The 24,901-nt window shown below is 48.0% G+C and overlaps 1 long non-coding RNA gene across 1 annotated transcript in view; it reads right to left on the bottom strand.

The window, feature by feature from the left end:
• Nucleotides 1–4,928: 4,928 nt before the first annotated feature.
• Nucleotides 4,929–24,901, bottom strand: part of LOC112546470 (uncharacterized) — a 96,768-nt gene continuing 76,795 nt past the window's right edge. Inside the window, exon 3 of the long non-coding RNA XR_003090166.3 lies at nt 4,929–6,742. This is a non-coding gene — a long non-coding RNA (uncharacterized LOC112546470). The remainder of the gene's footprint in view (nt 6,743–24,901) is intronic.

The following is a 24,901-nucleotide window of genomic DNA, read 5'->3' as shown; positions in this document are numbered from 1 at the left end:
TGCACCGAGACTTCTGGAAGCTGCTGTACTCGGAGCCAACCTCCCATTACTTTCCACAGACAGCAGCAGTTTGTCAAACTAGATAGGTATATCCGTGAGCAGGGCCAGCCTGAATCATTTTGGTGCCCCAGGCCCGGGCGTGCGGCGCCACCCCCGGGTGCATGGCGCATGTGTGGGCCCGCCCCCCCTAAGGTGTACGGGTCCGCCCCCCTAAGGTACACAGGCCGGCCCCCGGGGCGCACAATGCATGCGTTGCCAAAGCCTGGCCCGACCACTGCTGCTGACGTGTAGCCTGGGGCGGGCCACGCCGGGTGCCGCCATTTTTAAATGTCCGCCAGTGCGGACTCCGTGCCGCGCGGCTACATGAGGAGTAACGGTAGTTCGGAATAGGAAGCCTAGTCCGAACTACCTAGTCCGTGCCGCGTGTAGCGGACATTTAAAAATGGTGGCGCCCGGCAAGATGCAAATGAAGCCCGGGAAATTCAAATCCCGGGCTTCATTTGCAACTCCGGTTGCCTGCATTACCACCCTAGTTCGAACTAGGGTGGTAGTGTAGACATACCCTAACATATTTATTAGGGCAGTAGGTCACTTGGTCAGATGCGTGAAGTGAAAGAATCCGAGGAGGTGGATATATTTATACATCGAGAGAGGGGAGTGTTACGACAGCGCTAATGAGGCTAATGCATCTTCTATTTCTCAGGAAAAGAACTTGAAATGAGCGAGAGGGCTTTACAGGACAAAGCAACAAAGCGTGCGGATGAGAGAGAGAACCATGTTGGCAGCAAAGCACCGTGACTCATTGCCTGTAGAATGACCTTAGAATGGGCATAAGAACATAAGAGCGGCCAGACTGGGTCAGACCAAAGGTCCATCCAGCCCAGTGTCCTGTCTGCCCACAGTGGATAGTGCCAGGTGCCCCAGAGGGAGTGAACAGAACAGGTAATGATCAAGCGATCTCTCTCCCGCCATTCATCTTCACCCTCTGACTGAGGCTAGGGACTCCATTCCTTACCCATCCTGGCTAATAGCCATTAATGGACTTAACCTCCATGAATTTATCTAGCTCTCTGTTATAGTCCTAGCCTTCACAACCTCCTCTAGCAAGGAGTTCCACAGATTGACTGTGCGCTGTGTGAAGAAGAACTTCCTTTTATTTGTTTTAAACCTGCTGCCCCTTAATTTCATTTGGTGGCCCCTAGTTCTTATATTATGGGAACAAGTAAATAACTTTTCCTTATTCACTTTCTCTACACCACTCATGATTTTATAGACCTCTGTCATATTCCCCCCTTAGTCTCCTCTTTTCCAAGTTGAAAAGTCCTACTCTCTTTAATCTCTCCTCATATGGGAGCCGTTCCAAACCCCTAATCATTTTAATTGCTTTTTTTAGAACCTTTTCCAATGCCAAGATATCTTTTTTGAGATGAGGAGACCACCTCTGTACACAGTATTCAAGATGTGGGCGTACCATGGTTTTATAGGTGTTGTGTTTATCCTGAGGGTGCACATTCGCACATGTCTCGGTGCACACAACAAAATTTATTCTGCACCTGGATGGAAAACATCCGCACATTAATGGAAAAGTTGAGAGGGAACGTTGTTCCTGGGGGTGGTTTTCTCCTTGCTTTGGCACACAGCTGTTCCACTCGGATGCAGCTATTGCTACGGTGCGTGTCTGTTGCTGTGCTACCATAACTCACAATGTAGACCACCTCAGCCCAGCTGCAATCTCTGATCTTTTGCATTTGCCAGCCCTGTCTTAACACCTTAGGCCAAAAATAAATGGTACTATCACCTGTTGTATCACAATATCGTCACCCCCCTGACCCCGTGTTTCTACTCAGCAGCTCCCAAATCACTTTGGTCTTACTTTGGAGAGAGAAATCACATGCTCTCTGATTCTCTACCCAACGCAAGCACAGCTGTATCGCCAGATTATCGCTACCCCCCGGTGCACATCCCCCCGAAGACGGTCCCGACAACCCCAAGCATTCAGAAATCAGCAGTCAGTCCCCCAGCTGGGTCTGAATCAACGTCATGAGACTTCAGAAACTGCTGGCATTTTTTCATTCCTGAGCCTTTGGGTCACATTTTAAATCTTTTTCTCCACAGTCATGAGGACTAGAAATGTATTTGTGTGTTTTGTAAAGAACACGGCGATTTGCATCTGATCAGCCCTCTCTAGGACCCTGGGCTAATCGGAACTGTGCTGAAATGGAGAGAGTGAGCCACTTGGGCCCAGCGAGCTGGCATTTTGCTGAGTGGCTCTGGGAACCATTCCCCAACATGTCTCTGAATTCACGTGGGATGTGCAGTCACAGAAATTGAACATCTCTTCAGGCTTGTGCATGGGAGCATTTCCCTTCCCCTCCTCCAGCGTGGATCCCTCTATAAAAAGTAGGGCACTGTGCAAAAAGAAATGTGGTAGGGAATGGAGAAGGGGCGGGATTTGGCCTATCAGAAAACCACAGCAGTGTAGGCAAGAGGAAAAAAACCCCAAACCAGATTGCTCGGGTGGGAAAGGAGGGAGAAATGCACTAAATCACTCATGCAAACAATGGACTCAAATGTAACAAAAACCGAGGCACATGTTTGTCGTTACTGCAAATCATTCAGAATGTAGAAAAGGACGTTTCGTTGGGGAAACCTAGCACGGCTGCCTAGCGGACTGTAACGGGAAACACATGTAGCAGCCTGTGGGCTTCCATGGAATTTACATGTGCGGTGCGTCTCCTGGTTACATTTTAACCATCTGCAGCATCGGATTAACCCTCCTGTGTCCCACAGTGGGTTTTGTTTCCAGTGTCTGCAGCGCTCGGTGCAAAATACCACATGCAAGAGTTTATGGCCTAGATTTTAGGGGACTAGTCAGAGCACAGTAATAGCATCTGCTGACAGGGCTACCGGTGGAGAGTGGAGCTTGGAATCACTGGTGTTAATGATACTTTTGCTATTGCTTTAAATGGGCGCAGGCATGAACCTTCAGCCTGCCCAGATTTGGGATGAAACATACATTTCCCTTAGTATATTGTAGGGGAGGGGGACTTCTAAAAGCTGGACATTTCGTTAAGATTCCAACATGAAACCACACCCACCCTCTAGGAGATCCTTCTGGGCCAGGTACCAGGGAACATCAGAGTAGATTAAAGGCAGATCCTCTGGTTTGGACCTAATCATCTTCCCCTTTCCAAGCAGGAGGGGGTGCCAGCTCCATGCCATGGGTCTCGTCCCACATGCATGGCCAGGTAAGAAAGAAATAGGCTATGCCTAGGAAGGGGCGTATGGCCTGAAGATTCAAAGAGATGATGATGCTCCACCCATGGTCCCACTCCCAACAGCAGCAGGCTCCCATGGCTACGGGAAAGTCATGGGTAGTGTTGCCAGATGGTTTAACCAAAAATACTGAACACCTCCCCCTCCCCGAAAAAAACATCAGGGAAAAAATTCTGTTGAGCTGGAAAAAAGGGGGGAAGACCAATGTTGTTGAGCAAAAAATAAAAGGACCCCGAAAGTTATTAAGCAAAAAAAAAAAAAAAACCACAATAAAAAAGCATGACCCCTTCAAGTGCGAGACAGGAGAGGTTGAGCACTAAGACCCAGGGAAGGCATTGCTTCCCTTTGCTTCCTCTTGCTTCCTCTTGCTTCAGGTCTTTTTTGAGGGTGGTCATCTTGTTTTCTTGATCGAGTTCCCTGCAGGTAAGCAGAGGGCCCGGGGATGGGGGGACGGGCCCAAGGGAGGGCATGGGACAGGGGCTGGGCCCAGCTGCCGAGTGTATCTTAGGGTTGCCAAGTATCCGGTATTTTCTCCTCCTGGCAGGGAATGAAACCAGAAAATACCAGCCATTTCAGGTGTCCGATATTTTATTAATTTTTTTACCGGACAGGAGGCAAAAGTACCGGACTGTCCGGGTCAATACCAGACACCTGGCAACCCTAGTCATGGGGGCGCTTACAATGCATCTTTCTTTCGAACAACTCCTTGCTGGTCATTTGCTTTCAGCAAGGGTCAGCATGGGAGGGTTTAAGGCAGCTCAGATCCTTCAAAATGGCATCTTCCAGCCTCGTTCACGATCAGCCTTGTGCTCTACTTCCTTGGACCTTCCTTGTGACTCTTCTGGGAACGTGTAACTTCTTCTGCAGTTTGCACACGACCCCACCACTGCGGCTCTTTTGTTCACAAAACTGCAACTTGCCAGGATGAAGTATCTCTTCCTTTGTGATATAAATCAATGTGTGTTGAGGATACACCCCAACTTTTGACCCTGAACGCTGTTTAGTTTCCTCTCTTCAGCTGTTGAATAGCCAGATTTCTGCACTATTTATCCCTACTATGTCCTACCTGTGTCCTGTAAGTTAGAACGTAATTGTCTGAATTCTGTGAAATGATTGCGCACCAGAGAAGGTGTATAAACAGAACTAGAGGGTTGGGATTTTTGCACAAAAACTTTCACCATATGGTGTGGCAAGTATAAGGATCAGATCTTCAGCTGCTGTAAGTAAACATGGCTCCATGAACTGCAGCAATTTACACCAGCTAAGACTGGGACCTGTAAAATTTAGTGTCATAAATAGCTATGTTGTTTCATGCTGGCCAATTCTGCTGATCGTGTATGTGAGAATGAATGCTGAAAATGAATTCATTTGGATGTGTTTTATGTATACATTTGTTATGTCTATGAGTGTTAATTTTTGCTTCATACCCTAAACTTTGCATGAAATAATTCCAAGGAAGGTCTTTAAAACACAAAAGGGGCTCAGTTATAAAGGAGTTAGTATAAGCTGGCCATTCTAGTTACATTATGGCAAACGAAGAATGCAATATGCATATTTACATAGAATATGGCATAGAGCAATATACACAGAAAACTAGTTTTTCGATCCCACCAAAAAAAAAAAAAAAATCTACACCAAAAAAACAAAAACCTCCCATCCTTAGCCAGGAAAAATATTCACAATCCAAAATACCAGAACAATTTTGGGTCAGTTAAAACATTTTGTTTTGATTTTTTCATTATTATTATTATTAATTATTACTATTATTAGTTTAAATTTCCAACGGTGCTTTTGAAAGTAGAAACTTTTTAAATGAAATGTGACAATTTCAAAACATTTTCAGGCTGACCTTTTCCTGTGAAAAGGTTTTGTACTGACAAATTGGCATTTTCAAACAATAAGAAAAGGTGTTTTCCTGAAAAATTCCTCGCAAGTTCAAATAACTAGGACTTGGGTTTCTGTGAATTTCCATGATTTTCCATTAGCTATAACAATGGTTTTAGTGGGGGGTCAGTATCTCGTTTGCTGGCAGCCAAACAAAGGGAAAAACAAAAACAAATAATGCAAAACAATATTTTCTTGTTTACCGGGTTTTTTCTGCATAGAGATATCCTCTCCAAATCATCTTTGAGACCTGCCGATCATGCATCTTATTCAGCCAATGAAAATATATTATAGCCAGTGGAATTTACCCTTTGAACGCCCCCTCACTGCTCCTATCCATTATCCATGCACTGATGTCGGTATGACTAGAAGGAAAACCGAACCTCTGGAAGCTAATGACTTCTTCACCATTGTGGGAAAACAATAAAAACAGCTTAAACATCTCCCATCTCCTTTTGTGTCCGAGACATTTCACCTCTTGATCCTTGGATCCCCTGACCTTAGCTTCTTGGTATCCAGCTGAGGAGACCGCCTTGAGCGCGGCATAGCTAATTATGACCGTACGCAATTCAAAAACAGGGTATGTATTATAGTTTTCCTCTGCTTCAAAATATCCATCCAGTTTGTTTGATCGTGTATTTGCTTTGCAAGTTGATTCCAGGTGTCTAGGCAGGAATTTAACGCTCTCAGCCCTTGCTCTATTTATCTTTTAGCTCAAATGGCAGTTGATGTCTCAAGTGCCAATCCAGCCTCAACTTTTAACTTCCTCCTCATATTGGAAGCCTTTTTGGTTTAATCCTTGTTTCAAGCTCTGCTATTCTCCTGGCCCTCCAGACTCAGGCCACATCTTCACTTCCTGGAAGATCGACTCTCTGGCGATCGATCTTTCAGGATTTGATTTAGTAGGTCTAGTAAAGACCTGCTAAATTGAATGCTGAGTGTGCCCCCCTTGTCACCGGTACTCCTACTCCTTGAGAGGAGTAACGGAAGTTGATAGGAGCATTGCTCCCATAGACCTCCTGCTGAGGGGCTGCCCCAGAAAATTGCTCAAGGTATGTCGACTTCAGCTATGCAATTCACGTAGCTGGAACTGCGTATATTCTCTGCCAGTGTAGACCTGGCCTCAGATTCGGAAGGACAAACCTGTACCCAGGGAAATGAATCAGTTATCAGGGGAAGGGATTTGGAGTGGATTATCTACTTTCCCAGCACATTGCTTGTGTTAAGGCAGAACCTATGGGTCCCATTCGGGGATCAGAGCCTCACTGTGATATGGATTTGTTTGTACAGCACATACCAAAAAGACAGTTCTTGTGGTGAAGCCCCCGCAGCTTTGTGCAGCTGGCCTAGGCTACAAAGAAGTGGACGACACACCCTAGCAGCGAAGGCAAAGGAGGAGAAGGTGGTGACATCAGTGAAATATGCGTATCGTTGACCACGGAGCATAGTCATGACTCACAACTGGCCTTCTGCCTCGCCGGTCATGTTTTGTAGGCATCATGGCACTGGAGATAAGCCAGCAGAAGTGGAAATAATTTCTCCCGGTCTTCTCTGATGCTGTCAGTCACTTGGGACACCTCAGCTATGGGAAAAAAAACGCTGCTGTTAATTTTTTTTTAATGACCACTGTGCATTGCTTTAATTTTAAAAATAGGCCAAAGGCTTGACCTGAGTTGTTTGTTAAGATCTACCACACAGGAAAGGTCCAGTCAATGTGTGACGGACGAACGTGACTTGAATTCAGTTCTCACCAGATCCCGAGCTCACCAGTGTTAATGCCTTGGGTTAGCGCCTTTAAAGCCGCATCCTCCAACTCCGTGTGGGGCAGAGGAGCGCTGAGTCGGCACAATTTCTGATGGCCAGTTCAGACCTTCGCACCAGCCACCCTCTCTTGTTCTGCACAGCCCATTGGAACCAGGCACAGAATAAAGCAGAGCTCTGGATGATCACTGAATATTATCCCACCTCACCTGACCTGAAGAGCAAATGTAGCCACCAGGCCCTTCAACGTAGGGCTTTGTATTAACGACACAGCCTTTGCTCACCCTTCGATAACAGCCACGCTTAACCCACACTTAACTCTTTAGGGTAGCACTTGTGGGGCTTGGAAAACTGGCCCCCAGAGGACAGCAATGGTTTCTTTTGGGATCACTGGTAGCCTATGGAGATGAGAGACTCATAAGGAGAATGGAAGGGTAGAGGGAAATTGGGGCAGATAAGGCGGGAGACCCCCTCCCCTGAAGGATTACAGGTTCATAAACTATGCGCCCTTTGCTGGCTTGTCCTCTGTCCTGCCACGAATGCAAGTCTACACCACACCCTGAGTTTTGTCGTGGGATTGGTCTAGCACGTTTTCCGTCTGCCCGGTGGTTGCTTGTGGTCTCTGGGGATCCAGGCTCTGACGTGCGTTATCCCCGTGGTCTTGCCCATTTCTGCTGTGCATCATGTGAGCTGGGCGGAGGTGTAGTAAGATGAGGGCCTAAAACATAAGCCCAAGCAGCATAGGCCTGGTCTGAGGCCTAGCTAACAACGGACAAAACATGGCTAACATAGAGCAAAGCCAAGCAGTGAACAAGAAGCAGGCCCCTGCGGACAGAACTCGGCACAAACAGGGCTGAGAGTGAAAAACACTAATTGGTGCTAGGTACCGACTGCAGAACAGTAATTGGTACTGGTGATACGTTGAAATCACATGATACCACTAGCTCTTTAAAAAAGACCTTGGTACCCGTTCCTCACAGATACAGACCCAGGTTCAGGAACGGGTCTGAAATGACAGCATGATGGATGAAGATGATCTAATCAAACCACGAGGTACAGGGTGATGGGTGGTATCTAAGTAGCGTCAGAGGGTGCTAACCTGACAACGTCAGACGGTGGCAACCTGATACATCAGCAGTGAGGTGTGAGTTGTTTGTACCTGTATATAAAGTGATGTCTTGGGGGGACAGTCTTTGGATGACCTAGGGGGCAGTGGAAATTTCCATTGATTGAGTCATTCCATTGCTATGCGGTACGTACATGGTCTAGACAGTTCTGGGTCCTGCCATGAGGGCAGGGGACTGGACTCGATGACCTCTCGAGGTCCCTTCCAGTCCTAGTATTCTATGATTCTATGATATGTGTAGTGGTTCACTAGAGTCTACTGACAACTATTCCTGTACTTTGCTTATCAATAAACCTGGCCTGGCACCTTCGATCCTTATCTGGGTTGTGGTCTTTGGGGGCTCTCTTGGGGTCTGCTGTGGAGACTAAGTGCACAAGTCGACACAGCCCACATCACTGAGTACACTGAGCCTTCTGGTTCTCATCATTGATGGAGCCAGAGACCTGTGAGGACACCTCGGCAGTAAATCCCGACCTTCTCCCTGAATAACTGCAGGGGGAATTGGCAGAATAAGGGGAGACCTGGCAGGGAACAGATCTGTGGGGCTGACGTGCAGGATGGGTAGAAGCAGGACAGGATGCCTTCAGCTGAGGTGAACTCTGCTTTCCCTGGGGGGGGAGGGGCAGGTTATTTGGGCACCCACCTCTGGCCACGACCGCCTCTCACTCCCACCTTCGGGAACTCACTGGTGCCGTGACGTGATCACTTCAAGGTTCCCCACTCTCGCCATCATCGTAACCACTCCTGCACCCCCAGGCCATTCTGCCCCATGGAGGCCAGAAGGAAGCTGATGTGAGGAGGGCCGGCAGGCTGGAGAGGTTGCGTTGTTGGCTTGGGAGATGCCCTGTATTTGCCAGCATGTATGTTATTTGATGGTGATAGTGCTGGGGGAAGTAGTCCCAAAAGAGATGAGGTTTCATGATGCAGTGAAGCTGCGTCAGGCTTCCCAGAATTTGGGATCACACCTATTTATGTCTGTCAAGCAACAAACTTGGCCTCTGACATTCTGCTTGACAGAAACCAGGAAAAGGGGCAAGATTTTAAAAGGAAATCTCAGCTGTTCCTTTCCAGCCATCTCCATCCCAAACCGCTTTGAGTCTGGAACGTTGTGAGTCTGTCATCCTGCGTGAGTTGTTTTTGCCGGCGATTTTCATGCCAGAACACATAGGTGTCCTAAAATAAGCCTCCAGATCCTTCCTATCCACCCCTCCACGTCAGTCCATCCCCAGGACTAAACCCATCATGATCCATTCAGCCTTCAACCAGATCTTGGTACTCAGAGTAGCATGCAGGGTTGGACTCCAATTTTATCTCCAAAGAGAACTAAAGACCTGATGCAAAGCCCAGTGACATCGATGGCCATCTCTTCGGATCAGGCGGTAATTGCCTTGCCTTGAGAGAGCGATACAGGGTGCCTTGCAAGCCCTACAATGCTTAAGACTCATTTTCTCTTGTCTGTCTTCTGCTCTGATTCCATTACAAATGACATCATTGTCTGCAAAATGTAATTACAGCAAAATAAACATGAAGTGATTGCTGTGTATAGGGGAAACAAAATATTGGTGTTGCTAAGAGAGGACTGCTCATCTCGCTCTCTTCTGGCTTCGACTTTTGAACTAAGCGCATAATCAGCAAGACTGCGAAAACACAGTTTCCCTCCGACAAATTCATTTCCATTCCTTAATTTTGCAAACAGCACTCAACGGTCTGACTCTACCTAGCCCTCCCATGGTGTACAAGCAGTTCCTTGGACTCTTTCAGGGCTATAGTTGGCTGGGAGTGTGGTTTTCATGTCCTCTGAAAGAGGGTACCTCCAACACAACGGTGTTCCCTTATATCATGCTGGCTGCTTTTGTTTATAATGCAGACTCAGAGGGAAAGGTGGCTATCTGATGAATTGTCACACCACTTTCTGCAGAACCCTGGGTTTTTCTTTTGATGTGAAGCTTGAGGGATCACGGCAGTCATTAAGAGGGCCAAGTATTTATCTATAACCTTTGTTTTTGCTTTTCTTTGTATCTTTCCTGTAAGACGTTAGAGAAAGACCTAATATCACTAGCACAGATGGGAATTAGAACTTTTCCTAGAAGTTGTCTTGCAGACATACTTTATGTTGGTTTTGCTATGGAGCTATAAAACCACAAAAGAAAGGGAATATGGGGCTGGATTCTCAGCTGACCTAAATGGACACAAGTATATAGAAATTGATGGATCTATGTCAATTTATAGACAGAAAGATCTTCAGGAGTGGTTCCATTGACTTCAGTAGAGCTGAACCAAAGGTTTAGGCTGTACTTAACTAAGGCAATGTCTTGGATCGATGCTCCAGTGATCAATCTTTCAGGGTTTGATTTAGCAGATCTAGTAAAGACCCACTAAATTGAATGCTGAGAGTGCCCCTATCAATCACGGTACTCCTCACTGTCTCGAGGAGTAAAGGAAGGAGAGTTTCGACCTCCTGTTGTGGGGCTGCTCCAGAAAATCAGTGCACGGTACGTCGACTCCAACTATGCAATTCTCGTAGCTGGAGGTGTGCATCTTGAATTACCCTTAAACTTTCAGAGCCCCTAAGAAAAGCTTTGGTTTGGGGTCAGTTTGAGTTCAGGTTGTGTTACCTAACCCAGCTCTTCCTGTAACCTTTTGACCGGCTCTGCCTTGCCTGGCCACTCTAGGAATCCGGCAGCCAGATTCCACCAACAGCTATCACAGAACAAACAGTTACTCCACTGCTAAACATACAGCTGCCCCGAGTTTCCCTTCACCACTGGCATTTAGAACCTACCCTTTTGTTTGTCGCATTGGTCCCTTGATAAAATCCTGCTTATCCAGATGGTAAAGCCAATGGTAAATATTGACCTCTGCCTAGTCTCCTCCTCGTATATATTACAGTCACAAGTGCACTTGTGTAAATGGGACTACTTTCTAGGCTGGTTCTCGCCAAAGCAGCCGGGCCCTTTAACTTCATGACTTTCTTTTTCAGGGTTGGTGCCATAGGCTTTACCTAAATGTGAAAACCCACCTCCGCAAAAGACAAAGCCAGCTTTGGAGGGCACACATATGCCACTACTTTTGGGGCCACCATTCTTTCACTTTGTCCTCCCAGCATTCCTAGGAGATATTGGAGTTCTATTAGCCATATGATGCAGATTGGGGGACAAAGCTTCAGACACTATAGCCCAGATTGTCCAAAGGGATTTAGGCACCTAACTCCCTTTGACTTCAATGAGGGCACGTCTACACAGCAGGGCTACAGCCAAAATAAGTGACACTACTTGAGCTACGTCAATTGCATAGCTGAAGTTGAAATAGCTTAATTCGGCGCTGGCACTGTCCACGCAGCAGGAAGTCCGAGAAAAAGCACTCTTCCTCCGACTCCCCTTACTCCTCGTGAAATGAGGGTTACAGGAGTTGGAGTAAGAACTCCTCCAGGCCGACATTATTTCCGAACATGAAGTCAAAATAACAGCTTGTAGCATAGATGTGGGCTATGTTATTTTGGAATAATGTCAGTTATTCTGAAATAACACTGTGGTGTAGACATAGCCTAAGAGTTAAACGCCTCCATACATAGAGGCTACGTCTAGACTGGCCACAAATTCCGGAAAAGGGATGCAAATCAGGTAAGTCAGCATAGGGAAATCCGCGGGGGATTTAACTATCCCCCGCAGATTTAAATAAACATGTCCGCTGCTTTTTTTCCGGCTTGGGGAAAAGCCGGAAAAAAAGCATCTAGACTGGCGCGATCCTCTGGAATAAAGCCCTTTTCCGGAGGATCTCTTATTCCTGAAAGTAGGAATAAGAGATCCTCCGGAAAAGGGCTTTATTCCGGAGGATCGCGCCAGTCTAGATGCTTTTTTTCCGGCTTTTCCCCAAGCCGGAAAAAAAGCGGCGGACATGTTTATTTAAATCCGCCGGGGGATATTTAAATCCCCCGCGGATTTCCCTATGCTGACTTACCTGATTTGCATCCCTTTTCCGGAATTTGTGGCCAGTCTAGACATAGCTGGAGGGTCTGCATCTAAATGCTCCCAGTCATGCAGGAGATCTGGGACAGAGCAGAGGAGTGAGCGGAGGTCTCCTGAGGCTAATTTGTCACTTTGGCAGCCAGCAAGGTGGTGGAAGAGCTGTGGAGAAGTTACACGTAGCCAGACTCGTGAGGAGAAATTCAACCCGCGCTCCGAGGGGGCTCCTGCATGCAGGGCAGCAGTTGAGACCCTTTGTTGACAAGCTGGTGGTGCAGGGAAGAAGATAGTCCCACTCTTGCCGGCCCCTCTCCGGTTTCTAGTGCCTGCTGAGACACTACTAAGGAGCAGGGTGTGCGTTTCCCAAAAGGCTTGTACCTTGCTCTCTACACTCACCTCAGTTTCTGCGCCCATTCAGGCCATCCTGAATCAGGCCCTCAAGTGAGATTATTAGGACCAGATGATGCATTTGAGCCGTAGCCAATGGACATCTTTCAATTGCCTTCAGTGAGCATCCAGTCAGGTCCCGTCTTACAGCCCTGAAGTGGGACTATCGCAGTAATGCATTGCTTAGAGGGGCCGACAGGGTGAGCTGATGGCATCTGACGTGCCGGAAGGAGCAGCGCTCTACCGGCCACACAGTGAGCCCAGTCAACAGACCCTGAAAACAAGCCCTCTCCCCAGTGCTTCCCAACCTAACCAGAGCCGGTCAAAGGGCCTGTTCCTTCACAGGAAAAAACCCCCATCAGTGTTCACACTTGTTGACAGATTTTCCTACCTAGCTCTCTGGAAGGTTCTGGAATACCGCTACGGCGAGCCCAGCACATTTCCACCAGATGGAGGCCTGAGTGTCAATCTCATTCTCAATCTCTCCACACCCCACCCCAAATCCCTATCCCGTGCACATCCCCACACAGTGGGTTGTGTCTGTCTGGGTTCGTAGTGCTCAGGAGTGAGATCACTGCACGGAGCAGCACTGAGGGCTTGGTTCTCCTTGGTCTGTGCATCCCTGAGGGTATGTCTACACTACAGCACTAATTCAAACTAACTTAATTCGAATTAGTTAATTCGAACTAAGCTAATTCGAACTAGTGCATCTAAACCTAAAAACTAGTTCACATTTTGCTAATTCGAACTAGCATGTCCACACTGAGTGGACCCTGAACCGAGGTTAAGGATGGCCGGAAGCAGTGCCGGCAGGGCATCAGATTAGGACTTAGAGCGTGGAGCTGCTGTCTCAGGCTAGCCGAGGGCTGTGGTTAAAGGGACCTGACCCCCACCCCGGACAGACAGTTCTCAGGGGTTCCCCGCTTACAAAGCAGTCCTGGCTTGGAATGCCCTGAATGCCCACACTCGGCACATCACAGCACTCGGCCATCAGCCCGTCTGCACTTGCCGCAGGCTGCCATCCGGGGGGGGGTGTCAATCGGGGGGCTGCAGGAGAGCTTCCACCCCGAGGAGCCTGCAGAGCCACCCCAGTCCTCCCCATCGGGGGCTCGTACCCCATTCCTCCCTCACCTCCTTCCACTTATCCCTCCCTAGCCCCCTTCCTGATGTACAAAATAAAGGACACGTGTTCAAAAATAGAAACTCTCTTTATTGAACAAAACTGGGGGAGACTGGGAAAAGGAGGTGGGAGAGGGGAAGAGAGAGGTTGGGAGAGGGGAGGGCAACTAAAATGATCAGGGGTTGGGAACAGGTCCCATATGAAGAGAGGGTAAAGAGACTGGGACTTTTCAGCTTAGAAAAGAGAAGACTGAGGGGGGATATGATAGAGGTCTATAAAAGCATGAGTGGTGTGGAGAGGGTGCATAAAGAAAAGTTCTTCATTAGTTACCATAATAGAAGGACTAGAGGACACCAAATGAAATGAATGGGTAGCAGGCTTCAAACTAATAACAGAAAGTTGTTCTTCACAAAGCAAAGAGTCAACCTGTGGAATTCCTTGCTGCAGGAGGCTGTGAAGGCTAGAACTAGAACAGAGTTTAAAGAGAATTGAGATAAAGTCATGGAGGTTGGGTCCATGGAGTGCTATTATCCAGGGGGTAGAAATGGTTTCCCTGGCCTCTGTTTGTGGAAGGCTGGAGATGGATGACACGAGACAAATGACTGGGTCATTGTCTTCGGTCCATCCCCTCCAGGGTACCTAGTGTTGGCTGCTGTCGGCAGACAGTCTACTGGGCTAGATGGACCTTTGATCTGACCCACTATGGCCATTCTAAGCTCAGGGCTCAGGGTCGGGGATCTCACTGGACCACCTTGATTTTCATGCACACCTGCTCCTGGGTGGCCAGGCTGGCAGCTATCCTGCCCTAGACGGTCACTTTCCTGTGCCTAGTGCGGAGGTCGTGGATGAGGTCCACGATGTCTGCACTAGACCAGGCGGGCGCCCGCCTCTTGCGGACCTCGGCAGGCTCCCGGGAGCCGCCAGCCTGGTCCCGGGAAGAGGCGGAGGGCTGGGTGACAGCGGGTGGCTGGCTCGAGCCGTGCCAGGTGCAGGGTCTGCTGGCTGGGTGCTGGCAGGCTTGCACCTGGCACGGGCACCCTAGCCAGACCATGCCCCTTTAAGGGCTCCGGGGCCGGGAGGGGAGCAGAAGAGTTTCCCTGGTGGTGCCCAGGGTGGCCACCAGGGAAAGCTGGGAAGGGCTAGCCTTCCACTGGTTCGAATTAAGTGGCTACACAGCCCTTAATTCGAACTGCCTAATTCGAACTAGGCGTTAGTCCTCGTAGAATGAGGTTTACCTAGTTCGAATTAAGCGCTCCGCTAGTTCGAATTAAGTTCGAACTAGCGGTTTGCTAGTGTAGCGCCTATGAAAGTTAATTCAAACTAATGTCTGTTAGTTCGAATTAACTTTGTAGTGTAGACATACCCTGAGGGAGTAAATTCCCCTTCATGCCCCGTGCAGGCCACCCAGCATGGGTGGCCAGGCATGCACAGCTGTGTGCCCTCTTTCTCCCTCTTGTGAAGGAGGATGGGGGATGTGTCGAGCCTTGGATTCCCTCCTACACTCTTTAGGCATGAGGGGATGACAGGTGACGGCGGCCATTTTGGCTGACACCAGAGGTTGAACCTCCAGAACTATATGCAATGAGTCTCTACAGCTTGAGCGAACAGACTTTTGTCCTCTGGGGGTCGGGCACAGAGTGTGGCATGTAACATACACTGACCAGTGCGTTATCTCCACGTACTATTGTCCTGTAGCAAGCAGACAGCAAGGGAGGGATTGTGCCTCAGAGAGGCCTCTTGCTCAGGGCTGACTGGGCCTCAGGTCACAATCTAACCCCAAGGCCTGTTGCTCTCCTGGGATAGAGCTGTGCCTTTATTTCAAGGAAGCTCCATATCTTCCAATGAGAGACCCCTGCCATGGCACTAGAAGATCCCCTTAAGGTACATTCAATGCTCAGAGGTTTTCTGTGGGGGGCTTTGCCAGTATTCCATGGGGCTGACACCCCCAGGCTGTAAATAATTCACCAACACACTTTCAAGGCCCTTTCCTACACAGAAAGCCAACCTTAACTCTTTGCTCCTCAGAAGGGGAGGCAGCTCAAGTGAGCATTCACGGGCTGCCAAAGCCCCCAGGGAGCGCTGAATCAAAGGAACCAGGAGACTGACTTGAATGTGATGAGCAGAGCACAGAGAGATGTTTTGTTTTGTTTTGTGACTCCTGCCAACTCTTGCTCTTACCTGTTAAACACATTCCGAGTGCACGGAAAAATAACTGGGAAGGAGATCATGACAATAACTGAGCCGGTGTAACAGTCTACAGGCCACAAGGGGCGTTGAGATAAAGTAATTCGCTCCGCGTTTGAATACACTAATGAGCAGGCAAGGCCTGTTCAAGCTCATGGTCAGTTTCGGAATCGGCCCCTCTGCCGGAGAGATTGAAAGGGATCCGTCTGCCAGGCAGCACTGAGCTGTACATACGTTGCTCGCGAGTCTGACAAGTCCCCGCAGACAGCGCCTTACGCAGTGTCATGCTCCATCCTTCCCTCCTCACCCATCAACACCCTCTTCCACTCCCAGTCACCGTTTAGCATTCTCCCCACTAGGGCTGTGAAGGGGTAACTGGTTAACTGGCACGCTGGAGCAGCCTTTACGGGTGATGCTTACCGGGTAGTGGTTAACCAGTGTCTGGCAGCTGAACCCCACCCACAGCCTGCTGCAGGTGCAGGGTTGCTCTGGCCCTGATGAGCCAGCGTGGGAGCCAGCAGCCACGCGGGGGTCCAGGCGGTGGCAACTCCCCAGGAGCTGAAGGCTGTGTCACCCGGGCTAGAGCATTCCCCACCCTGGGATCCCCCTTAATTGGTTAACCGGTTAACCGGCTCCCCACTCTACACACCACTTCCCACGCTGAACCAGTCCTCACTCTCGTCACACATCTTCCCTTCAGCCCAATGATTTATTTCCAATGACCCCTCTCTGGACGGTGCTTTTGCTGCCCTGTGGCTCCTTTGCTCAAACCCTGGTTACTTGGTGGTGTGTTCTCTAGAGGACCGGTTCCTCTGGGCACCTTCTGCAGTAACATATGGCACTTGCACGGAGGTGGGGAGCTGATCAGATTCATCCTGAGCCCTTTCGTTACCACATTCCGGCCCAGAGGAAGTTTTGACTCCGGTTCTTTTATTACCCTCTGCGCTGATCGTTTCTGTGTGGAGCATGGTCGTTGTGGGTTCCAGCAGGGTGGCTACCGTTGACTTTCATGGCAATGTATTGTGGGTAGCTATCCCACAGTTCCAGGGGCAGCCCATCCATATAGGTGAATTAGGCGGTCAGTTAGGGCACCAAGTTAAATGGGGCGCCAAATGGTGGCACAATATCATTGAGGGGTTTGGAGGTAGGGGTGCCGATTGCATGGTTCACCTAGGGCACCAGTTGCTGGCAGCTAGTCTAGGGCCATCCCTGCACAGTTCCTGTCGTCCCTTTGCATTCTGGGACCAAAACTGTGCAGCGGGTGGTTCTGGGTACATGTCGTCAGCATTCCATAATGCATTTGTCTCCTTCCTCCTCCCTTGCTTGAAAGAAATGGCAAACCATCTTTTTGCACCCTTTCCCCCCTGATTATCTGTGCAGATGCCATAGCAAGGTAAACATGGACCCCCTGCAGCAGCAAAGTACTATGGCAATCATAGCAACCGTCTTGCGCTTTACGTGGCGGTATGTCCAGAGCCGAGCCAGGGCCGGCCAGAATGAGGAAGAATCTGAGGCGGCCCTGAGACCAGGCCTCGGGGCAATGTGTAGTGGGAAGATAACGTTTCTTATTGTTGCCACCTGGTTAACGAGGAACTGAACGCAGCAAAGCCCCAAGGGCAGATGTTTCCTGTGGAGGCCATGCCAGGAGTTGAGTTAGCTCCTCGCTGCACTTTCCCCTTTTACTCACCACCACGTCTGTCATTCCTAGATTCAGCTCCAGCCAGCTGCTCTCCGGACAGTTGCTTCCCACTGGCAGGCCTGGCAGCCTCTCTGCTCGCGGCACTATTCTCTGGCATTGCTCGGGAAAGAAGGATTGACGCCAACTTCATGCTGCTCGTTTTGTGACCTTAGACCAGGGCTACTCAACTTCGGAAGCCACAGTGATACTCACGGCACATGCCAAGGGCCACAACTTAAGTGTGGTTGCATTTACATGCAAATATATATGCAAATATATGCAAATAGCTTCTTTCACACTGACGGGCATGAATACAAAGCACTTCCCACAATGCTCCAGAGCTCCCAGCACCTCCTCCCTGGGAGGCTAGAAACACCGACACCCTGTATATGCCTGTTCCAGCCCGTCCGCTTGCGACTTTCAATCTCACCCCGCCTGGGAGATGCCTCGCCATTGTGGAGCGTGTTCCCAGTGGAGTCCACGTTCAAAGGATCCCATCTGCAGGCCACATGTTGAGCCCTGCGTAAACCCAAACTGCACTGCGGGCCGCAAACAAATGGGACGCAGGCCACATGTTAAGTAGCCCTGCCTTAGACCACAAGGCAAAGGCTCATGGCTTAGCACTGGGAAAACAAGGGGAAAGTATTATACGATGGCTTACAAATGTCATGTGACGGCTCTTGACCACAACGATCGCTGGGAAGGCGCGGGGCTGCTTTCCAATCCGGCATCCCTTCCCTTATTTCCAAGACCTTTACCTCTATCCAAATAAAATGCTGCTCACACAACTGTGGGAGCTGGATGACCTCGGCCCCGTCTTATTTTGACCGCCCCTGCCAATTCTTTGAGTGTGTGTAATAAATTCCATTGGTGATCTCCCTAGACGCAGACATAAGCATGCTCCGTCCGGGCATGTCTCTCAGCACTGCTGTTAGGAAGAGAACCCGGGGGGAGATGTGCTGAGCCGTTCATGTCACAAGAGCATTGGGTCGGTAGCTACAAAAGGCTGAGGACAGAGGGGAGGCTATGGGCAGGGTTTTCCCCTGGAGGCATGGAGCAGATTTGTCTGACTCACGGCACACCTGGCCCTGATGAATCCAGCCGAGACAGGCTAAAATAGGAGGGACAGAGGGAAAGTGCTGCTGGTTAGGAGCTGATGTGCAGCCCAGTAACAGCCTGCTGAGAAAAGCTGCCGAGTGGGTGGAACTGGGATTGGGTGGGGTTTTTTTTCCAGCAAAGAGACACTGTTGAGGCTGGCTTGTGATGCGAGATGACAAAGTGAAAATTGACTGGCTGGAGACCTCCAGCTGCATGCTGACTATGCAGAGTCTGGAACGGGGCCCCAGGAAATCCAAATCTGGTCATGGCCACAAGGATAAACCTGACTACATCAGCCTGGACTCCACGCTGCTTGTGGAGGTGGATGTATGAAGTCAGCGGAGCAGGGCCGTTGTGGGGGACGGAGTGAAATGGAAGTGTAGACACTTCCACGGTTAGGTCATTGTAAGCTGCTTTGCATCTACCTACCCGATATCCGAATAGGCCACCCCCAGAAGCCTGTTGGGGAACATTTTAACTTGCCTGGGCATTCGTTAATGGATCTCAACGTCACTGTATTGTTTCAGGCCAATTCCACAAGCCAACTGAACAGGGAAGCCTTAGAACTTAGCTTCATTTACAAGTTTGATTCCTATCACAGAGGTATGAACGAAGACATTGGCTGGATGACCCTCTACATTCCACAGCCTAATGACATAAAAAACCAAACTTAAGAACAATTAGTGCTGTCTCTATCAGCTTCATGTAGCATGGACACTCTAATTGACTATTTCTTGCCCCCTTTTTTCTTTCTTTTCCTTCTTTTTTCTTCTCTCCTCCCCATCTCCTATTTATTTAGAAACTGGACCATTAATAACTCCAGTCAGCTGAAGAAGTGGGCTGTGCCCATGAAAGCTCATGATGCCATCTCCATATTCTGTTAGTCTCTACGGTGCTGCTAGACTATTCATTGTTTTTTAAGTTTTTTCCAGTTACAGACTAACTCAGCTCCCCCTCTGAAGCTTCCTAACGTTATAGCATCAACCAGACGTGCGATCGCTTTTTAACTAAGATCCATTTTGTATTTTGACAACAAAAGAAATTGATAAATTACTGCCCAAAATAGGAGAGGTTGGACATTTGATCAGTCTGTGCTTCAGTTTCTCATCAATAAGCGCAAGTGATTTCCTTGTCTTGTCTTGCGTCTTTCTGAGATGCGTTTCTTAGCACAGGCTCTGGCTGTCTCTCACTATGTGTATGTAGGACATGCCATGCAATGGGGCCCTGATGTCCGTGGAGGCCTCTTGGTGCCACTCTAATACAAATGCTTAATGCCAGTAAAACCTTTGGTCTAATGTGCATTTTAAATGTTAGCTATGTGGAAGGTTCATTTTATCAATTTATGTCGGAGGGTTGTTCATGTTTATGAACTTATTACTTACTATTAGGATGAGGGACTCCTGTCTATTCATAGCTGACAATGATATTACCATTACTAAACGTAATAAAACAAAATACCGATTAAAGGTCAAACAGCTCCCCCAAGGTCTGAATTAATTACCAGGAAACCCTGCATTCGGCTCCTCACCGAGATGGGATGGCTCGTGGGTATGTCTTGCTAAACTGAGACTAAAGTTTCAGAAAGGTCTCAGTTCCTGTCTTTCTGAACAGTTAGAGCCGAAATAAGCATGAAGGTGTCCGATAAATAATAGTAATAAATAAGGAATTATTATCTGTATTACTGTAGATTCTAGGAGCCCTGTCATGGCCCAAGACCCCGTTGTGCAAGGCGCTGTACACAGAGACCAAAGAGAGACTGACCCTCAAACATCTGAGTATAGAACAGGAGACTGCTTGACACAGAGGGGGAAGTCCAAGGGAACAATGAGATAAGAACGGACAGCAGGATGGTCAGCTGTGCTTTCTGCATGCCTGGGGCTTACCACACTAGTCGACAGAAAACATTTTGAGTCAGGTGTGGAATTTTGAGACCGATAAATGAGATTGCGTTTGCCATGCTCATTCTCTTCTTGTCTCTGTGTGGAACACCGAGGCTGCGTCTAGACTGGCATGATTTTGCAGAAATACTTTTAATGGAAACGTTTTTCAGTTAAAAGTATTTCCGCAAAAGAGCGTCTAGATTGGCACGGATGCTTGTGTGCAAAAAGTGCTTTTGCGCAAAAGCATCTGTGCCCAGTATAGACGCGCTTTTGCGCAAGAAAGCTCCGATGGCCATTTTAGCCATTGGGCTTTCTTGCGCAAAAAATTAAGGTGCCTGTCTACATTGGCCCTCTTGCGCAAGTATTCTCGTGCAAGAGGGCTTATCCCTGAGCGGGAGCGTCAAAGTATTTGTGCAAGAAGCACTGAATTCTTACATTAGAACATCAGTGCTCTTGCGCAAATTCAAGTGGCCAGTGTAGACAGCTGGTAAGTTTTTGCGCAAAAGCAGTTGCTTTTGTGCAAAATCTTGCCAGTCCAGATGCACCCTAGTGTAAGAGGTATTCGAGAGAGGAGACGAGTGAGGATATGGCAAGAAGAGCTTCATGCAGCTCAAAAGCTTGTCTGTCACCACAGACATTGGTCCAATAAAAGATATTACCTCACCCTAATTGTCGCTCTAATGTCCCAGTCCAATACAGTAACACCACCACTGAACATAAGAAAATATCAGGACTTCTCCCAATGGCACAAAGCCAGATTGGGCTAGATCCGCCATTATTTGGAGTTAGTTGGGGCCAGCTCTGCAGCCAGAATTAACCCTAATCATCATCCATTTATGCTACCTGAGGTTCTGGCTTCTTCTGTTTCTCATAGATGCTTCCAAATAGCTTCTGGGAAGCCTATTGCACTGCAATGTTGCAGATCCAAGACAAAGTGGAAAATATGTTCCTGCAGATCACTCCTTGTTTAAATGCTCTTTCTAAGAGAACAATGCTGAACTCAAAGCTATTGAGAACAATTTTTCTCCTTGGCCTCGGATGATAGGACAAGAAACAATGGATTTAAACTGCAGCAAGGGAGGTTTAGGTTGGACATCAGGAAAACCTTCCTAACTATCAGGATGTTTAAACACTGGAAGAAATTGCCCAGGGGGGTTGTGGAATCTCCATCCCTGGAGATATTTAAGAGCAAGTTAGACAGACACCTGTCAGGGATGATCTAGATGGTGCTTAGTCCTGCCATGAGGGCAGGGGTCTGGACTTGATGACCTCCCAAGGTCCCTTCCAGTTCTCGTATTCTATGATTCTAAGCAGATAACGATAAAGAAAAAACCCAGGACCTGGGGAACTAGCATGTGCCTCGATTACTGGAAAACTTTTGATAAAATAAAACCCAACCCCACCAGAAAATTGACTTGCCTACTGAACAGCACATCCCGTAATGCACACAACGACTTTACACTATCAGCTGCAATTTCTTGGCTCTTAACAATGGGGGTGCTTTGGGAAACTTTAGAAACCTGATCCCTCAGGAAATTCTCTGGTCAAATAATGAAAACAAAACATGACGATTGGTTCAGATCCCAACAGGCTTTTCGTTTTGACCATGTCCATGCCCCATTCACTATTTGTGAATGTTCGTTTGAAGAGCTTAGTGTTTGGGAAATGGTTTTTCCTCATTTGAAGGCCCATATTCCATGTGTGCAGAAGCATGTTCAGCCAATGCTGGTCTTTGTTCAAGATGCTTCTGGCATCGAATTGGGGAGCAGAAACAAAAAGGTGTGAGGAAAATCTCAAATCACACATCACCTGGCTCGGAGAGGAGCGTAGCCCCTATGACTGACTTCTGCTGGAGCTTTGAGTGCTCCGCATGTCTGAAAAAAATATCAAATCTGTAATAAATAGAGCCAGCAGATTAGGAGTGGACATTTAATTTATGTGAATAGCCCAGCCAATATTTATGACTAGTGAATAAACCCTTAGAGAATGGAGCTTAATTAAGAAAGACTCATTATTGCCAGCTCTAAGCTTTCAAAAATCAGATCATAAAAAAGTCAGGATTATTATTATTATTATGATTGCTTTTAGATTCTTTTGAAGATTTTCTCTGGGACTAGAAACTTTTTAATTGAATATGAAACCAGATTCTCGTGTAATCACACAACTCCATGAGCTGAGGGTTGAAGACAAAACATAGAATCATAGAATCATAGAACTGGAAGAGACCTCAGAAGGTCATCAAGTCCAGCCCCCTGCTCTAGGCAGGACCAATTCCAACTAAATCAACCCGGCCAGGGCTTTGTCAAGCCGAGACTTAAACACCTCTAGGGATGGAGACTCCACTACTTCCCTAGGTAACCCATTCCAGTGCTTCACCACCCTCCTAGTGAAACAGTTTTTCCTAATATCCAACCTGGACCTCTCCCACCACAACTTGAGACCATTGCTCCTTGTTCTGCCATCTGTCACTACTGAGAACAGCCTCTCTCCATCCTCTTTGGAACCTCCCTTCAGGAAGTTGAAGGCTGCTCTCAAATCCCCCCTCACTCTTCGCTTCTGCAGACTAAACAGACCCAAGTCCCTCAGCCTCTTCTCATAAGTCATATGCTCCAGCCCCCTAATCATTTTGGTTGCCCTCCGCTGGACCCTCTCCAAAGCGTCCACATCCTTTTTGTAGTGGGGGGCCCAGAACTGGACACAGTACTCCAGATGCGGCCTCACCAAAGCCGAATAAAGGGGAATGATGACATCTCTGGATCTGCTAGCAATGCTCCTCTTAATGCAACCTAATATGCCATTAGCCTTCTTGGCTACAAGGGCACACTGTTGACTCATATCCAGCTTCTCATCCACTGTAACCCCCAGGTCCTTTTCTGCAGAACTACTACTTAACCAGTTGGTCCCCAGCTTGTAACTATCCTTGGGATTCTTCCGTCCCAAGTGCAGGACTCTACACTTATCCTTGTTGAACCTCATCAGATTTCTTGTGGCCCAATCCTCCAATTTGTCTAAGTCATTCTGTACCCTATCTCTGCCCTTAAGCGTATCTACCTCTCCCCCCAGCTTAGAGTCATCCGCAAACTTGCTGAGGGTGCAATCCATCCCCTCCTCCAGATCATTAATAAAGATATCGGACAAAACTGGTCCTAGAACCGAACCTTGGAGCACTCCGCTAGAAAATGACTGCCATCCTGACATCGAGCCATTGATCACTACCCGCTGGGCCCGGCCTTCTAGCCATCTTTCTATCCATTTTACCATCCATTTATCCAATCCACAATCCCTTAATTTGCTGGCAAGAATATTGTGGGAGACCGGATCAAAAGCCTTTCTAAAGTCAAGGTATATAACATCCACTGACTTCCCCATGTCCACCGAGCCAGTTACCTCATCATAGAAGCTAATCAGATTGGTCAGGCACGACTTGCCCTTTGTGAATCCATGCTGACTATTCCTAATCACTTTCCTCTCATCCAAGTGCCTCAATATGGATTCCTTAAGGATCCCTTCCATGATTTTTCCAGGAACCGAGGTAAGACTGACCGGCCTGTAGTTCCCTGGATCATCCTTCTTCCCTTTTTTGAAGATGGGCACTACATTTGCCTTTTTCCAGTCATCCGGGATTTCTCCCGATCTCCACGACTTTTCAAAGATAATAGCCAAGGGCTCCACAATGACATTTGCCAACTCCCTCAGTACCCTCGGATGCACTAAGTCCAGACCCATGGATTTGTGTACGTTTAGCTTTTCTAAATAGTTCCTAACCTGTTCTTTACCCACCACGGGCTGTCCATCTTCATCCCATCTTGCATCACTTGGCGCATGAAATGTTGCAAGACATGGAATAAAATGCTGAGAGTTAGCAACACTGATATTCCCACGCAGAAACTTGGGCCTTACTCGTGTTCTGGTCTACTCACCTCAGGAAAGCCAGGCCGTTACCCTTCTGTATGCTCAAAATCCCAAACTACAGGTCATGCTTTAAGTACAGTCCTCGTGACCTGTACTAAGGAATACTACAGCCAACAGATCCCAGATGTGCTAATACGGAAATAATAATCATAGTGATCTCATGGTCCAAAGAGAGATCTTTCAAGGGAAAAAATAAGTTTTTATGAGCATAGTTAGCCCCAAAAGGCAACTGGGAGATGAGTAAGACGAATGCCTCATAAAAAGCCAAAACAATAACGGTAACAGTAATACTTCCGTTACTTGGCCTTTTTCATCTTAAAAATACTTTACAGGCATGAAATAGCTCATACCCCAGTGGAAACCCAAATAAACTCTCACCGGGCAATTGAATCAGTAGAACTACAGACCTCTCTGGATGAGAAGACCTCTCTTGTGGGTGTAGTAGTTGTGATTTGTCTAGGCACTGAAGGCTGGATTGAAGCTACACAGTGTACACAGGGACTTGGGGAACATCATCCAATGTTGCAACTTGTTTCTGGCTTGCGCAGACAGAATTTTAAGGTTTCCGAAAGCACCTCCCGGGTTACGTTTATACTTAGATTACATAGGCGAGAGAACACACGTAGGCACACA

Source organism: Pelodiscus sinensis, chromosome 7 (genome assembly GCF_052426305.1).
Source record: "Pelodiscus sinensis isolate ZL-2025 chromosome 7, ASM5242630v1, whole genome shotgun sequence".
Lineage (NCBI taxonomy): Eukaryota > Metazoa > Chordata > Testudines > Trionychidae > Pelodiscus > Pelodiscus sinensis.
Note: the sequence above shows the minus strand (reverse complement) of the source record. Positions and strands in the feature narration are given on the sequence as shown.